This window comes from Carassius carassius, chromosome 28 (genome assembly GCF_963082965.1).
Source record: "Carassius carassius chromosome 28, fCarCar2.1, whole genome shotgun sequence".
Taxonomy (NCBI): domain Eukaryota; kingdom Metazoa; phylum Chordata; class Actinopteri; order Cypriniformes; family Cyprinidae; genus Carassius; species Carassius carassius.
The window spans coordinates 4,281,587-4,287,713 of NC_081782.1; the positions used below are offsets into that span (position 1 = coordinate 4,281,587).

General features: G+C 35.5%; 4 non-coding genes across 4 annotated transcripts; 2 read left to right on the forward strand and 2 right to left on the reverse strand.

The window, feature by feature from the left end:
• The first annotated feature begins 1,622 nt into the window (after positions 1-1,622).
• trnap-agg (transfer RNA proline (anticodon AGG)) lies at positions 1,623-1,694 on the forward strand. Its single transcript has one exon. It is a non-coding gene; the product is annotated as a tRNA-Pro (tRNA).
• A 332-nt stretch (positions 1,695-2,026) lies between these two features.
• trnaw-cca (transfer RNA tryptophan (anticodon CCA)) lies at positions 2,027-2,098 on the reverse strand. Its single transcript has one exon. It is a non-coding gene; the product is annotated as a tRNA-Trp (tRNA).
• Positions 2,099-2,366: 268 nt separating this feature from the next.
• Positions 2,367-2,438, forward strand: trnap-ugg (transfer RNA proline (anticodon UGG)). Its single transcript has one exon. It is a non-coding gene; the product is annotated as a tRNA-Pro (tRNA).
• Positions 2,439-2,682: 244 nt separating this feature from the next.
• On the reverse strand, positions 2,683-2,756 carry trnai-aau (transfer RNA isoleucine (anticodon AAU)). The gene has a single exon. It is a non-coding gene; the product is annotated as a tRNA-Ile (tRNA).
• Between the last annotated feature and the right edge of the window lie 3,371 nt (positions 2,757-6,127).

The window sequence follows — 6,127 nt, forward strand, 5'->3', positions numbered from 1 at the left end:
GGCCCCCCTCCCCTTGAAAATGTATATTCCAGACTTTTCAAGGGCCCTCTCTTCCTTTGGGGCCCTGGTAATCAGTACTGGTTTTACCCCCAGTCCAGCGCCCCTGCTGATGATACTCAGCTATAGGCTATATCTCAACGAGATGAAACTTCTAAATGATCTAAGCTAACAGAGTGTGTTAAAAATGTAAAAGATTGGATGACAAATAATTTTCTCCAATTAAATTCGGATAAGACAGAGATATTAATTATTGGACTAAAAAACACTACACAGAATCTTGTAGATTACAATCTGCAACTAGACGGATGTACTGTTACTTCCTCTACAGTCAGAAATCTGGGTGTTATATTAGACAGCAACTTGTCTTTTGAAAATCATATTTCCCATGTTACAAAAACTGCATTCTTCCATCTCAGAAACATTGCCAAGCTACGAAACATGTTATCTGTTTCTGATGCAGAAAAGCTAGTTCATGCATTCATGACCTCTAGACTGGACTATTGTAATGTACTTTTAGGTGGTTGTCCTGCTTCTTCAATAAACAAGCTACAGGTAGTCCAAAATGCAGCAGCTATAGAGTCCTTACCAGGTCAAGAAAATATGATCATATGACCCCAATTTTACAGTCTCTGCACTGGCTACCTATTAAGTTCCGTATCAGTTACAAATTATCATTACTTACCTATAAGGCCCTAAATGGTTTAGCTCCTGCGTACCCAACTAGCCTTCTACCACATTACAACCCATCACGCTCCCTAAGGTCACAAAACGCTGGACTTTTGGTAGTTCCTAGGATAGCAAAGTCCACTAAAGGAGCGTTTTGTAAGCTAAAGGAGTGGTTTGCAAATTGTAATACAAGATATTCTGTGTACTGTTTTTTGGTCCAACAAGGACCAAATCATTCACTCAGCTTTCATATGTATTTTATATTTAAATTATTTAATTAGTCACCTGCAATATTTTTGTTCATATTGTACATTGAATATTGAAGTGATAATTATTTGTGTCCCCACAGGTTTGACATTTATAACTTGAAGAGAGAAGCTGCTGTAAAGTTTTTACTGAAACGGATTGTTTCAGCATCAGAGTATGATACAAATAAAGGAGAAAATTACACTGAACTATTAACATCTGTGTGCAGCTACACATCTTTGCCTTTTGATGGGGATTATTTAGATGATCATTATGAGTTTGATCAGTGTGATTTCCTGCTGGATCTGTACTCACATGTGGAGGACTATGAGACTATGAACGGGCAGGAGTGTCCTTCCAGCATTACAGCCAATGTATCAGTTAGTATCTGCAGTCTGGAGAACAAAGCTCTCAGAGAGAAAGAGCTCAATCCTCCTAGAAGTGCTGAGTCTCCAAACAGAGAAGAAACCAGTAGAACTGATAGACTGGACAGATTAAGAGAGTGAAGTGAAGGCATTCGATAAATCGTTTATATTTTATTTGTTGTTGTGTTTATTCGGGACAGATTAAGAGAGTGAAGTGAAGGCATTCGATAAATCGTTTATATTTTATTTGTTGTTGTGTTTATTCGACAACGATTCTCAAAAGCTGTGAATCTATGTCGTAAGTGTAAGTGTAAGTTTAAGACTTTGGCGCACAGGCTTGTAACTGGCTCGTTGGTCTAGGGGTATGATTCTCGCTTAGGGTGCGAGAGGTCCCGGGTTCAAATCCCGGACGAGCCCTGACTTTCAATTTTCCTTCTCCAAATTGGTGAATTAAAACAATACAATTGTTAAAACTGATGGTCTACAATTTGGTTTATTTTATTTAAATTTGGATATCATTAAGCTATATTTCACCTCGAATCTATAGTTATGCGTGGATGGGGTAGTGTTAATTTAACTGAACGGCATTGCTGTCAGTTGTGTGTAACGTATTTCACCTCGAATCTATAGTTATGCGTGCATGGGGTAGTATTAATTTAACTGAACGGCATTGCTGTCAGTTGTGTGTAACGGAATGCACCTATGATTACTTGGATAAAACTCTTGGGAACAAAATTACCACCGCGCCATGACCCCGACGTGATTTGAACACGCAACCTTCTGATCTGGAGTCAGACGCGCTACCGTTGCGCCACGAGGTCCCATTTTAATAATATGTTAGATTGAACTATCGGTAAAATAAAATAAACAATTTGTGGAACTACAAGACTTTCAAAAGTGAAAGTTCGGCAGGCATTTGTTTAAGATACTGTTGAATTGCATTTATTTCCGAGTTTTTATTCGTAGCAATTATTTCTTACTTGATGTTCATAATACATAAATGTGAAAATTAAGTATAAAGTAAATTTATTTTAAGAGTTTCTTTATTGTTGTAATACTTCAGACATGCAGAAAGCGACCAAGACATGTGGCTCGTTGGTCTAGGGGTATGATTCTCGCTTTGGGTGCGAGAGGTCCCGGGTTCAAATCCCGGACGAGCCCGACATTTTCTTTATACTTTTTTTTATAAAAAATGTGCTTACGATATGAGGTAAACTAAATGTTTCACATCAACCGTTCAAAGTTAGAGCAGCATGCACGTTGAATAGTGAAGGTTAATAAATAGTTTCCTCATATTATTTCAAATGCCCCATATTATTTTACAAAACAAGAATATGTAAATCACTCAAATGAATTTACTGGCAAATCGCACTATTTGAATTAGTCCAGTTAAAAAAAACATAGCTGGCCAGTACGGGGATCGAACCCGCGACCTTGGCGTTATTAGCACCACGCTCTAACCAACTGAGCTAACCGGCCTTGATACGGTAAGCGAAAACATCGATTAAAAAATTTGCGCCATTATTATAGTAATCAAAATCAGGATTTATCTACCAATTTAACTCTTTAATCGTATTATCGTATAAATATAAACTCTATGCAGGTTAATTGGTAGCAAAAAACTTTATTTTTATGCAAACTGATAAATACATCAGAAAAGGTTAGTAACCCGACCATAAACGATTTTCTTAATAGGAATCATCTTTACACGGAGGCAAATGCGAGCTGTAAGTCATCTAAAATGTGTTATAGATTAATTCATTCGTTAATGGACTTTTGAGCCACTGACTGCACAATGTTCACAGCTGCACTTATATTATCTTACCACTAGATGTCAGTAAAGCATCTCAACTGAGCTACTTTTTCTCAGTATGAATATAAAGCTGATATATATATATATATATATATATATATATATATTTTTTTTTTTTTTTTACATCGGACTTTTGCAACTTACGTTTTTCAAATAAATAAATACATTTGTAAACTTGTAACTGTAATTATAACTTTTATATGTAATTTACACAGAGTAGCCTACAATAAAAAATCGTGCTTTTATTTTATCTCATAGCCTGATGACAAATCAAACAAGTACATAGTTTTAGGTAAACTTTATTTCTATCTAATAATATTCAAAAGTTTCTAACTAGCTGTGACACTTAGTGTCTCTGTGAGAAATTATTCATATCTTTCCAGCTAAAATAGCTTTGTATATAAGCTTCTCTTCTTATCTGGATTTTTCCAACTGACTAATATCTTTAGTACACACCACTTTCATTTTCATCTACAAAGGGAGCATCGTTTAAAACCTATATGGAACTTTATTTTAGTTCTATAAAATATCAATTTCTATATTGTTTATTAAAGAAGTGTATGCAATTCCAGGGGTTTCCTATACACGCTCCTGCATGCATATTGTCAACTGGTCTCAGTCACATGCTCACGTTTCAAGACCACACATCCTGAAAGCTCCTCTGATAATATTTGAACTCTGATCATGTTTTTGAGAGTAAAGAGCTCTGTGAAGAGCTGGAAAAGAGGAAGTGGCATGGTGTTTGTCTGCTCTGCAGCTGCAAAGCCTGAACTTCAGGAAACAGTTTGCTGGGTGAAACTACCAACAAAACAGCTTGTCATGTGCGGTTCTATTTAACATCATGTTCTTGGTCACAATTAATTGGTGCACAATGAATTAAAGAAATAAAAAGTTTCATAAGCATTTGCTAGAGTATTCAGTCTTGCTCTATCTACATATATACTAACTACAATAAAGTTTTTGAAATGACTTACTTTTTTGCCAAGAGCCTTTCCTCATCAGTCACACAGAGGCACTTTTTTCATCATTTCATCAAGAATTCCTGATGGATAAAATCAAGTTTTACCCTGCATTTTCCTCATTGAAAATCAATATGTCACATTAGAGACAGGAGGTCAAAACGTAAACTGGGCAGAAATTAATATTTCTTACAGAAAGCAGGGGTTTGTCATTAATTAGATGAGGTGAGATGGAGATGACAAGGTCTCAACATTCAAGATTTATTTTCATTAACAATAAATTATTTTTTTACAAAATGAAATCGGACAATTATTTGGCAACGACTCTTTACCATGTCTGAACATGAGAGGTCTTCATGTGAACATGCACACAACGATAAAAACACCAACTCCAGCAGAGCAGCAAGACTCAGCTCTCATAGATGTTACGTTCTCTCTTGGAAAAGATTGTTAAACTGTGTCCAAACCAGATTCAACTAATAGAATGACAAAAGCATCTATTCTTTGTAAGTGGATGTTTTTGAAAAATAATAATTAAAAAAATTATAATATCCTGTGGTTCACAAAAGAAAATATGGTATGTTTGGAACAACATTTATTGAAAAAAAAATCCCTTAAAGTCAGTTCACAGCAGCGATCCTGTTAGTAATGCAACTGCATCTCATATTTGCTATATTTATATATTTTACATATCCTTATGGACCAAAAAGAAGAAAAAAAAACACATGGTAAATTGTGCTTATTAAAACTTCTTAAATCATGCGAAGAAAAAGTGCATATACAACTAGAAAAAAAAGTTTGTTGAGACAAACTTTAAGTTGGCTTGAGAAAGCCTGACCAGAAAGTTTGAAGAAGTTTAAAGAAGTTAGAAGTTTATAGTTTAAAGTTAGATTGATAGATTAGTTGAAAGAAAGAAAGATATATTAGTTAGAAAGAATGACAGATAGATTAGTTAGAAAGGATTAGCTATATAGATTAGTTCAAAAGAAGAATGATAGATTAGTTTGACAGAAAGAATGCATGCGACTAATATGTTTCTAGCATGATTAACAAGTTACTAGCATGTTGTTAGCATGACTAGCATGTCGCTACCATGTTTCTAGCATGACTAGCATGTTGCTAGCATGTTTCTAGCATGATTAGCATTTGACTAGCACGTTGTTAACATGTTTCTAGCATGATTAGCATGTTGTTAGCATGTTTCTAGCATGATTAGCATGCGACTAGCATGTTGCTAACATGATTGTAGCATGATTAGCATGTCGCTAGCATGTCTCTAGCATGATTAGAATGTTGCTAGTGTGTTTCTAGCATGATTAGCATTCGACTAGCATGATTAGCATGTTGCTAGAATGTTTGTAGCATGATTAGCATGCGACTAGCATGTTGCTAGCATGATTTTAGCATGATTAGCATGTTGCTATCATGTTTCTAGCATGATTACCATTCAACTAGCATGATTAGCATGTTGCTAGAATGTTTATAGCATGATTAGCATGCGACTAGCATGTTGTTAGCATGATTTTAGCATGATTAGCATGTTGTTAACATGTTTCTAACATGACTAGCATGCGACTAGCATGATTTTAGCATGATTAACATGTTGCTAACATGTGACTAGCATGTGACTAGCATGTTGCTAGCATGATTTTAGCAAGATTAGCATGATGCTAGCATGTTTCTTGCATGATTAGCATGCGACTAGCATGTTGCTACCATGTTTCTAGCATAATAAGCATGTTGCTAGCATGTTTCTAGCATGATTAACATGTTGCTAGCATGTTTCTAACATGATTAACATGTTGCTAGCATGTTGCTAGCATGATTAGCATGCGACTAGCATGTTGCTAGCATGTTGCTAGCATGATTAGCATGCAACTAGCATGTTGTTAGCATGATTAGCATATTGTTATCATGTCGCTAGCATGTGTCTAGCATGATTAGCATATTGCTAGAATGTCGCTAGCATGTTTCTAGCATGATTAGCATGATTCGCATGTTGCTAGCATGACTAACATGCGACTAGCATGTTTCTAGCATTATTTTAGCATGAGTAACATGTTGTTAGCATGTTTTTA